The 12,276-nt window shown below is 36.1% G+C and overlaps 1 pseudogene; it reads right to left on the minus strand.

Moving 5' to 3' along the window:
* Positions 1-9,260: 9,260 nt before the first annotated feature.
* Positions 9,261-10,720, minus strand: LOC122212651 (annotated as a pseudogene).
* Between the last annotated feature and the right edge of the window lie 1,556 nt (positions 10,721-12,276).

Here is a 12,276-nt window from a genome sequence, read left to right on the forward strand (position 1 = left end):
CTTTTAATTGATATAATAACTTAATTCTATTATTTACCAATAATAGTGGTGGAATAGAAATATATTTTTTTGCTGCACTAATGGTCGTTAGTACTAATTTCCATTTTGAGACTGCAAGACAGATTAGTCTCTAATGAAATTGTAGTTGAGAGCCACATATATGTCTCAAAATGTTTGTGTATATAAAACATGAATATTTTATATCTTATATATTGAAATGTGTGTGTGTATATATTTTAAAGTATAAAAGGCATTTGGGGAGGATATGATATTCAGTTTGCAGAATCTACTGTAACTAGGAATTTATCTTTGTATATTTTAAACACTATTTCTATCAAGTGCAGAAATACTGGATTTTATTTGCAGGCAGCAAATGAAATGTTGTAACTATCTTATAAATATCCTACCCAATAAGCAAGTAGACTGATTGTACTTCTTCTTTTTTTTTTTTTTTTTAATAAAAGGAAAGATACAAAAAGGGTATTTTCTATTTTCAGATTTCTATTTTCCTGTATGTCCCCTGTATTAAGTGACTGAGTTTTAAATAATGAAAAAAATCTGTCCAATATATATTAGACTTTGGGTTAAAATTACTAATTTCTAGTGCTATAAAAATTTTGAATTAAATTTATAGTTATCGGCATTTTAATATAAAATCTGCAATTCAAGAAGGGACATAATAATTAGTTTGTTATGAAAACGACATCTTGTATTCTACTTTCCACCAGTGTAATATGAAAATTCCTCAAGGTCATTAACATTTCTTTGAAAATAAATAAAGTTCATTGGCATACCCTAATAATATTTTTTTTAATTTAATTTTTTTTCCTGATAATATTTTTAAAGTAAAACCATAATAAGTAAGGAGGACTAACTTCATAGATCTATATTCCTTATGTTTCTATAGAAGGGATTTCTGCTGCATTCTCTTGAGTTCTGTTGCAGGAAAACTTTTGGTCTATCACTTAGACACTCCTCTCCAAGGCTTAGGAATAGTTACTATAATTGTAAAGAGCCTAATATCCATTTGGCTAGCTAACATTAATTCTAGATGGACTTTTTTTTTGCTGCAGAAATAGAAAATATCTAGTATTTCCCCTTAATCTACCACCTTTACCATAAGAATGGCTTTTTTGGGTTCTCTGTTCTCATCTGTAATTAAGAAGGCAGTTCCTAGTCTTCTTTGTAATCCTCACAGCATGTACATTTATAGTCAATTATTTTGATAAAATAGTGCAGAATAAGATAAAAAGAGTGTAGAATAAAACGTTGCTAGACAAAAATAAATTTCAAAAAGTGTCTGTAACATCAGTAAACTTCACTAGGTTAAATAAAAAATTCATTAGGTTGTTAAGGAGACATATAACCAAATATCATGGGGTAGGGAATTCCCAAATTCCACACTTCCAATAAAGCAGTAATTGAACTGGGAAAGAAAAACCATCAGAATTGGGTTTTATGTAGCCTGAATCTAATAAAAACCCCAAAATACCATAGAACCTTTAATGAATAAAAAAGCTATTGATTTTTGGTAAGAAAGCACGTGACTTTTTAACTTAACCTGTCTATAGACATCCAATCTACAGTGTAGTGGCAGCAATGGAGATAAAATTCCTGTTGCAAGTTCTGGTGCAAACGAGAAATAATGGATCTTAGTGTTAAAGAATTGTACTTTCCTGTTTTGACTTGTTTGTGGATTCCCTTAGGGATCAGCTCAAGGGTCTCCTTACCTTTGTTTTGCCCATCTAAGAGTAGGGCAGGGTACACTGTGAGGTGGCATTTGTTGCAAGCGCCTAAAGACAAAGATACTCGCAACCTGCATCTCAGGCAAAAGATAGTAGAGCATAGAACAACAACAACAAAATAACTAGGAAAACCTGGAAAGTGAAATCTAATGCAGAGTCATGGGCAGCCTGGCGAAGCAGTTCCTCAAAGAATCAACAACCCTGAATAAGCAGCAGCAACAACAGAAAAAACCCTGCAGAGGGCAGAGAATCTGTTTCTATTAGATTCACATTATCATATTCACAATATCCAGTTTTTAACATAAAATAAACCTGCTGTACAAAGAAACAAAAATTATGTCATACAAAAAAGGGATGCAAACTACAGGAAGCTCAGATACTGGAATTTCTAGAGAAAGATTTTAAGTCAACTATGTCCTCAAAGAGATAAATGAAAATAGCAAAACAATACTATGATAAATTATGAATGCCAGTAAAGATACATAAATTACAAAAAGAAACCAAGAAGATGTCATGCTGGCAAAAAGGGCATAAACTGAAAAGTTCACTTAAGGAGCTTGTCATCACATTTGAATAAGCAGTATAGAGAATCAGTGAACTTGGAGGTAGTAGGTCCCTTGCTATTAGCTAGTCTGAAAAATGGAAGAAAATAAAAAATGAACTAAAGTAAAGTAGCCAAGGGACTACATCAATATGCAAAATAGAAGTCCCAGAAGAAGAGGAAAGAGAAAGAGACAGAAACAATGTTTGAATAAATAATAGCTGAGAGCTTTTAATAAAATATATGGATGTGTACAGCTGCATATTTTCTTTCAGTACAATTTTGAAACTCCAAACACATCTCTTCACTTTGTACTTCTTTTCCTTTCAGTGCTTGCTGGTGATATGTCTCCTATAGTACACTTTTCAAAATGCCATTTAGGTAGACATGTAAATAAGTAAAATCAGAAATGTTATTTTGCAAAATGAGGTGTGAACGAAAATGAAAAATGCTCTGTTGACATGTTGTATTAGTCTACTCTGGCTGTGATAACAAAATAACAGACTAGATGGCTTAAATAACAGACATTTATTTTCTCACAGGGCAGGAGGCTGTAAGTCCATGACCATGGTGTCAGCTGTATTGTTTTGTGGTGAGGCCTCTCTAGCTTGTAGATGACTGCCTTTTCACTATGATCTCACATGGCTTTTCATTGGTATATGAAGAAGCAGAGAGAGTGAGTGAGCTCTCTGGTGCATCTTTTGTCTTTTGGGTTTACTGAGCGATAACTGATAAATAAGCCTAAGGTATACAATATGGTGTTTTCATATACATACACATTGGGAAATAATTACCACATTCAAGCTAATTAACATCACCCACATAGTTAATTAACTTTTGTGTGTGTTAAAGAGAGAACAATTAAGATCTACACTCAGCAAATTTTAGGTATACAAACCAATACATAGCATATCAAGTATGAAATACGGTATTATCTGTAGTCATCCTGTTGCACATTAGATATCCTGAACTTATTTATCCTGTGAAGACAGAATCTTGTATCCTTTCACCAACATCTTTTCCTTTCCCCTGTCCCCTGTTTCCTGGTAAAAACAATTATACTCTCTGCCTGTTAAGATTTGGTTTTTAGAATTTCACTTATAAATGAGAGCACACAGGAATTATTTTTCAGTCTTTGACATATCACTTGCATAATGTCCTCCAGTTTCATCCATATTGTCTCAAAGGATAACACTGCCTTCTTTTCTAAGGCTGACTAATATTCCACATTTTCGTTATCTACTTATTCATCAGTAGATACTTAGGTTGTGTTCGTTGTGTGACTATTGTGAATAATACTGCAGTGATATAGGAGTGCAGGTATCTCTGCAGGAGTGCAGATGATGATTTCATTCCCTCTAGAAATATACTCAGAAGAAATTTCTGAGTGTTTCCTATGATAGTTGCTTTTTGAGTTACCTTCAGTGTTTTCATAGTGGCTGTACAAATCTACATTGCCATTAATAGTGCACAAAGGTACTCTTTGCTTTATACATCTTTGTCAATACTTACCTTTTTCACAGTGGCCCATCTAACAATGGTAGGTGAAAATATATTGTTTTCATGCTTTGTCAAAGATTAGTTGACCATACATTTGTGGGCCCAATTCTGGGGTCTCTCTTCCATTCCATTGGTTTATGTGTCTGTTTTCGTACGGAAACCAATTTGACAATAAATTATGTTTAAAATATTGCTTTCATTTGCATTTCCATGATGGTTGGTGATGTTGAAAATCTTTTCACACTATTGTTGGCCATTGTGTGTCTTTGGAAAATGTCTATTCAGATCCTTTATCCATTATTTCTACTTGGGTTATTTTCTTGCTGATGAGTTGTTTGAGTTCTTTCTATATTTTGGATATTAACTCCTTATCAGATATATGCTTAGCATGTATTTTCCCATTCTGAAGGCTGTCTCTTTGTTTCCCTTACTAAGGAGAGTTTTTAGTTTGAGAAAATCCTTTTTTTTTTTTTTTTTAAATTTATTTTGCTTTTGTTGCTTTTGCTATTTTGTCATATCCAAAAAAATCACTGCCTGTCTTAAGAAGCATTTTTCTGTGTTTTCTTCTAGAACTATTACAGTTTCAAGTAATTTTTAAATTCCTTAAAATTTAGTATTTAAATTGCAGTCAGTTAACATACAGTGTTATATTCGTTTCAGGTATACTATCTAATGATTCAACAATTCTACACACAACTCAGTGCTCATCACACCAAGTGCACTCCTTAATCCCCATCATCTTTTTCACTCATTCCCCACACTCCTCCCATCTGGTAATCATCAGTTTGTTCTTTAGAGTTAAGAGTCTGATTCTTGGTTTGCCACTCTCTTTCAGTCTCTTCCTTGCTGTGTTCATTTGTTTTGTTTCTTAAATTCCACATGTGACTGACACCATACAGTATTAGTTTTTCTCTGACTGACTTATTTTGCTTAGCATAATAGTCTATAGCTCTATTCACATTGTTACAAGTGGCAAGATTCATTCTTTTTTTAATGACTGAGTAATATTTCATTGTATATGTATACCATATCTTCTTTATCCATTTATCAGTCAATGGACATTGGGCTCTTTCCATAATTTAGTTATTGTAGATAATGTTGCTATAAATTTCAGGTTGCATGTGTCCCTTCAAATCAGTATTTTCGTATTCTTTGGATAAATACCTAGTAGTGCAGTTTCTAGGTCATAGGGTCATTCTATTTTTGACTTTTTGAGGAACCTTGATACTATTTTCCAGAGTGTCTACACCAGTTTGCATTCCCACCAGCAGTGCAAGAGGGTTCCCCTTTCTCCACATGCTCACCAGCATCTGTTCCCTGGATTGTTAACTTTAATGGTGATATCTCATCATGGTTTTGATTTGAAGTTCCCTGATGATGAGTGATGTTGAGCATCTTCACATATTTCTATATATTGCCATCTATAATGTGGTCTTCACAAAAATTTCTATTTAGATTCCTTGCCTATTTTTAATTGGGCTGTTACTCTTTCTGAGGTCATATTTATAAGTTCTTTATATGTTTGGATATTAACCTTTTATTGCATATGTTTTGTTAAATATATTCTCCCATTCAGTAGGTTACCTTTTTCTTTATGGACACTTTCTTTAGCTGTGTAAAACATTTTTACTTTGGTGTAATCCCAATAGCTTAATTTTGCTTTTGTTTCCCTTGCTAAAGGAGACATCCCTAGAAAAAATATTTCTATGGCTAATGTCAAAGACATTACTAGCTATGTTTTCTTATAGGAATTTTACAGTTTCAGATCTCACATTTAGATCTTAATTCGTTTAGAGTTTTGTTTTTTTCTGTATGGTATAAGAAAGTGGTCTAGTTTCTTTTTTCTTTTTTGTGCATGTTGCTATCCACTGTATCCAACCCCATTTAAAAAAAAGGAAGGAAGGGAGGGAGGGAGAGAGGGAGGGAGGGAGGGAGGGAGGGAGGGAGGGAGGGAGGGAGGGAGGGAGGGAGAAAAGATTTTATTTTAAGTAATCTCTGCACCCAAAGTTGCATGCTGTATTAACTGAGCCAGCAAGGTGCACCCCCCAACACCACTTGTTGAAGAGACTGTCCTTTTCCTATTGTATATTCTTGCCTCCTTTGTCATAAGTTACATTGACCCTAAAAGCATGGATTTATCTCCCGAGTTTCTATTCTTTTCCATTGATCTATGCATCTGTTTTGTGCCATTACCACACTATTTTGATTACTGTAACTTTGTAGTGTATCTTGAAATCTAGGATTCTGATACCTTCAGTTTATTCTTCTTTTCAAGACTGTTTTGGTTATTTGGGTCTTTTGTGGTTCAGTACAAACTTTAGGGTTAGTTGCTTTAGTTCTGTTGGTACTTTGATAGGGATTGCTTTAGATCTGTAGATTGCGTTGGATAGTATAGACCTGTTAACCACATTGGTTTTCTACTCTGTAAACATGGAATATCTTTACATTTGTTTGTGATTCCTTCAGTTTCTTTTCACCAATACGTTATAGTTTTGGGAGTACTGGTCTTTTACCTCTTCTTCTTTATTCCTAGATATTTTATTATTCTTGGTGCCTTGTAGATGTGACTGTTTTCTTGTTTTCTTTTTCCAGTGCTTCATTATTAGTGTATGGTATGCAACAGATGTCTGTATATCAATTTGTATTCTGTGACTTTGCTGAATTCATTTACTAGTTTTAATAGGTTTTTTTTTTGGGGGGGGAGGAATATTTAGGGTTTTCTGTGTCATCACATCGTGTCATCTGCAAATAGGGAAAGTTACTTCTTCCTTACCAACTTACATGCCTTTATCTCACTTTCTTGCCCAATTGCTTTGGTTAGTATTTTCAGTACTTTGTTGGATAAAAGTGGTGACATTGGACATCCTGATCTTTTTACTGACTTTACAAAATGACGACAACAACAACAACAATAACAACAGCAGCAACAACAACAACAACAAAACCCTCAGTGTCTCCTGGTTGAGTATGATGTTAGCTTTTGAGTATGACTCAGGATTTCTGCTTCCTTCAGTTTTATGTTCCCTTTCTCTCTCTTTTCCTTCTGGGATCCCATAATGCAAATGTTGTTACGTGTGATGGTGTCCCTGAATTCCCTTAACCTATTCTTCTTCTTCCTGTCTTTGATTTGGGTCCAGCTTGGTTGCTTTCTGTGTTGCTTTACTGTCTTTCAGCTTGTGAATCCATCTTCTGCTTCCTGTAATTTGCCATCGATTTCCTCTAGTTTATTTATTTATTTTTTTAATTTCACTGAGTTCTTATCTCTGATTGGTTATTATTTTTTTTTTTTATATGTTCTCTCTCTTTGTTGGAGCTCTGACTAGTGTCCTCCACTCTTTTCTCAAATCCATTGGTTACCTTTCTTACCATTACTTTGAATTCTCTGTGAGGCATATTCTCATCTCTGGGCCAGCTAGCACTTTTACTATGGTTTTGTCCTATTGTTTCACTTGGATCATATTCCTCTGTCTCCTCATTTTGTCTCACTCTTTGTGTCTGTTTCTCTGTGTTAGGAAAGTCAGCTCCATCTCCTACTCTTGAAAGTAGGGGTCTTATGAAGAACAGGTCCTGTAGTGCCCTGCAGTTTGATGCGCCCTGATCACCCTGGCACTACAGGGGGTGTCTTCTGTGTTTGTTGCATGCACCCTACTCCTGTAGCTGAGCTGTGTTTGCCTTCAGCCTACTCATATGCAGTGGCTCCCTTTGTGGCAGTCAGACCAGATGTCTGCCTGTGAGTCCTCTATTGGGGCTGTCATAGAACCGAACCATGTCTGGTTAGCTTTACCTCTCCCCAAGGCAGGAGTGACTTTGGAGTAGTGGTCACTCTTGGGGCTGCCTGCTGTCAGGCACCACTGTGAAGGGCCGCATGTGGAATGGGGCATGTTCTGAGATTAGCAAACAAATTTTCCCACGTACCCCAGGAACTTTTTAAACTGCTGCTTCTATGCTGTGTCTCAACAGTGTTGTTTGTTTTGCTGTCTTTTCCTGGGTAGGGATTCCAGTCACCCTCCAGTTCTCTAAGAGCCAAGTGCACTGAGTTTTAAAGTATCTGGAGTTAAGTCACCCTGCTTGTAAAAACTCAAGCAGTTAAGTCCTACTGGTTTTCAAAGCCAAATATTATGTACTGGTCTTCTGACTGCAGGTTACTCAAGTCTTGGGGGCTTTGAGTGAGGTCCCTTCCTTTCCCTTCTCTGTGCTTCTGTTATCCCTATTTGCAATTAGTCTTGACAGAGATTTGGTTCCTAATGGGTTATCTGACCCTCCTACTGTTTTCTGATATGGCCTCCTCTGCGATTAACTGGAAAGACTGTTCTGGGGCTTTGAGTCATTTTCTGGGTTAGATGTATCAGGGGGATGAGGTGAGCTTAGGATCCTCACACTCTGCCATTGTCTCAGGCTCCCAGCGGTACAGCTTTACTCTAAATACTGCTTTTGCTGTATCCAGTAAATTTTGGTTTCTTGTGTTTTCATTTTCATTTGCTCAAGACACTTTTTTGTTTTCCCCATTGATTTCTTACTGACTCATTGGTTGTTTAGGAATCTGTTGCTTACTTTCCACATGTTTATGAATTTTCCAGTTTTATTATGATGGATTTCCAGTTTCATACCATTGCAGTCAAAAAGATATTTGATATGGGCTTTAATTTTCTTAAATTTTCAAAATTTGGTTTATGTCCTAACATATGACCTGTTTTGTGTATGATTGAGAAGAATATGTATTCTGCTACTATTTTTTAAATGTTTCTTTTTGAGCGATAAAGAGTGTGAACGAGGGAGGGGCAGAGAAAGAGGAAGACACAGAATCCAAAGCAGGCTCCAGGCTGTGAGCTGTCAGCACAGAGCCCAACACGGGGCTCAAACCCACAAACGTTGAGATCATGACCTGAGCCAAAGTCAGACGCTTAACCAACTGAGCCACCCAGGACCCCTGCATTCTGCTACTACTTGACAGACTCTTTGGCATATGTCTTTTGGGTCCATTTGGTCTATTGTGTTTTTCAAGTCCAGTCTTTATTTGCTGTCTGGATGATCTATCCATTGTTAAAAAGTGGCTACTAACATACCTACTACTATTACATTGCCTTCTAATTCTTCCTTCAGATATATTATTTGCTTTACATATTTCGTTGCTCCAGTGTTGGAAATATACATATTTATAATTATAATCTCACAAGGAATCAATCCCCTTATCATTTTTAATGACCTTTTTTCTCTTTACAAATTTTTACGTATTTTATGTAAGAATGGTCACTCCTGCTCTTTTTCGGTTATATTTTTGTGGACTATTATTTTCCAGCACTTTACTTTCAGATGTGTTTGTTTAAAGCTAAAATCAGTCTCTTGTTGACAGCAGATAGTTGAATATTAGTATTGATTGTTTTTTTTTTCTTGCTTTGAATTTAATAAGAATGTTTAAGTTTATATATTATTGGCAATGAATCTCAGACTTAAATAACAATCTGCATCCAGTAGTTTTTTGGGTAACATGGAATTGGTATAGCCAGATCTTAAGTCATTTTAATTTTGTGTTAAATTAATATTTGTAACACATGGTGTTCCTGAATGCACAGAAAACATTTTCCTGGAATTATTTTGTTTTTAATACCATCACCCCTTTTAACAAATTTTGAAAAGGTATGAAAGTTGGGCCTAGGGAGGGGAACTTCAGTTCAGTTCAATCTTTATATGTCATGAGTCGTCATTCTTTCTCATTTGATAATTATGATTCTGACTGTAGTTGTCATTTTTAGTTAGTTTTAACATGACAAAATTAACAAATTACTATTGATATAGGCTTCTCAGCTTGCACAGATTATGAATTGTAAGTGAAATGAAGGAGCATTTCTAGTTGACAAACGGATCCACAGGTAATACAATGTCTTTAAATTAAGCTTGTGACAATTAAACCAATAAACATAGCAATGAAGAAACTGTCTACAAAGTACAACCATGGAATGTTCATTCAATATATGCTGGAATCTGTAGTTTAAGGAAAAGAGTAAAATTACTTGAAGTAGAACAAATGGTAACCAGTTATCAAGAAAACAGGTAACAGACTTGGGCAAGAGGGATTTTTTTTAGAGTGCTTTAGTATAACTGGAGTGGATGAAAAGGGAAAATATAAGATAGTCTCATTTATATAGGAAGTCATCCTAACAGCTTGTACCAATGTAGTCACTTCTGACCAAAGTTTATAAAAGCCATAAATAAAATAATCACCATGGAAGATGACAGCCAGTAACTCTGAATACCAGTAAATAAAGGACATTGACTAAAATAAACCCTCAGTTCTGGTAGATGGCTGGGTCTCCCAAACATAAGCAAGGACTGAAATCCAAATTAAAATTACTGTGAAGAAGTAAAATAGAATAGTTTTGGCATGTAAATACAAGCTTGGTGGGTTTAGAGAAATTCAGATAATAATCTGTACAAGCTATCAGGAAAACTGGATAAAGCAAAAAGCCCTAAGTCACAGAAATAATTGGAGTAAATAGGCAGATGTGATATTTAGTAAATGTAATACCCAAAAGTACAAAATCCCTGAAGTAGGAAGGATATAATTGGAAATGTTTAGTAAAAGATCAATGAGTGCTGATGAAATGCAAAAATACTTCATAAAATTTTGATAGGTGTTTTTTCTTCTCATCCCTAGTGTGAGGATATTTAGTAATATTTTCCCAAGTGTAATCAAGGATAGAAGACACTTACCATGTAGGGGATGACTTCCTTGATTTAACTGATACTGCATGACCAATTCTCTGTAGAAAGAGCAATTAATGTTTTTTAGTCGAATATCAGAAGGCCTGCCGAAATACATATGATAAAACACTGCTTCATTTTATCTACTATCCTATGCTTTCTCCAATAGGTCTTTCGTGGCTGATGACCTTCCAATTTCAATTCTACTGCCTTGAGTTATCTTACTTTTGGTACCAGGCATACTCAACTGCTATGCGACTAAATTCTGAGGCACCAAGACTCTCGGCTTACCCACTAAGACCCTGGCACTGGCTGCCAGACCAGACACATGCTGTGCCCAGCCCCACGGGACCACAGAGAGACGGGCAACTCCCTAAGCACTTTTTGTTTTTTTTCTAATCTGATTTACCACACTATGTCTTTTGTTTGAGGATTTAATCCACTTACATCAAGGTAACGTTTGATATTAAGGTAACTTTTGATATTAAGATAATACAGTAATGTTATTAATTATAGTATTCTTTATCAGTACTCTGGGTATAACATTCAACTTCACTGGCGGAGAAATCCTCTGACAGTCTTTTGGGGGCTCCTTTGTTATGTCATTGTTGCTTTTCCCTTGGTAATTTAAAAAATTGGGGTGGTGTTTTGTTTGCTTATTTTGCTTTGTTTTGTTTTGGTCTTTGGCTTTTGATAATTTCATTATAAGATGTCTCAATGTAGATTTTTTACACTCAATCTACTTGGGGTTCTTTGGACTTCACAGTTATGCACCCCCAGATTTGAGAACTTTTCCCCCATTATTTATTTATATAGATATTCTGCCCCTTCTCATCTCCCTCCTTCTGGGACTTTAGGGACTCCAGAATACTGGTTAGTGTATCTTGGTTAGCTTGGTGGGATCCTCAGGTCCCTTTGGTTTCCCTTCCTCCCTCCCTCTCTCCTCTCCCTCTCTCACTCCCTCTCTCCTTCTGTCTCCCCTTCCTTCCTCCCTCCTTTCCTTCCTTCCTTCCTCCCTCCTGCTCCCCCTCCCTCCTTTCTCCTTTTCCTCCCCCTCCCTCCCTCTCCCTTCCCTCCCTCCATCCGTCCCTCCCTCCGTCCCTCCCTCCCTTTGTTCCTCTTCTTCCTCTTTCTCTTCCCCTTTCCCTTTCTCTTTGTCTTCTTTCCTGCCTTCCTTCCTTCCTTCCTTTCTTTTCTTGTCAGTCATCCGACTGGATAAATTCAAGTGAGCTGTTCTCAAGCTCACTGATTGTTTCTTTTGCTTGACCGATCTAGTTTTGAACCTCTCTAGTGACATTTTCACTTACTATTATATTCTTCTTGTCCAGCATTTCTGTTTTTGTTTGTTTGTTTGTTTTGTGTGCTTGTTTGTGTGTTTGTTTTGTTTTGTTTTGGCTGAGCTTCTCATTTTGTTTATATATTATCTTCCTGTTTCATTTAGTTGTCTATGTTTTCTTATAATACACTGAGCTACTTAATATAATTATTTTGAATTCTTTATCAGGCAGTTAGCATATTTCCACTTCTCTTGTGTTAGATATTGGAAATGTGTTTTCTTCCCTTAGCTGTGTCATTTCTTTTTTTTTTTTTTTTTTTTTTCAACGTTTATTTATTTTTGGGACAGAGAGAGACAGAGCATGAACAGGGGAGGGACAGAGAGAGAGAGGGAGACACAGAATCGGAAACAGGCTCCAGGCTCTGAGCCATCAGCCCAGAGCCCGACGCGGGGCTCGAACTCACGGACCGTGAGATCGTGACCTGGCTGAAGTCGGACGCTTAACCGACTGCGCC

Source organism: Panthera leo, chromosome Y (genome assembly GCF_018350215.1).
Source record: "Panthera leo isolate Ple1 chromosome Y, P.leo_Ple1_pat1.1, whole genome shotgun sequence".
NCBI lineage: Eukaryota > Metazoa > Chordata > Mammalia > Carnivora > Felidae > Panthera > Panthera leo.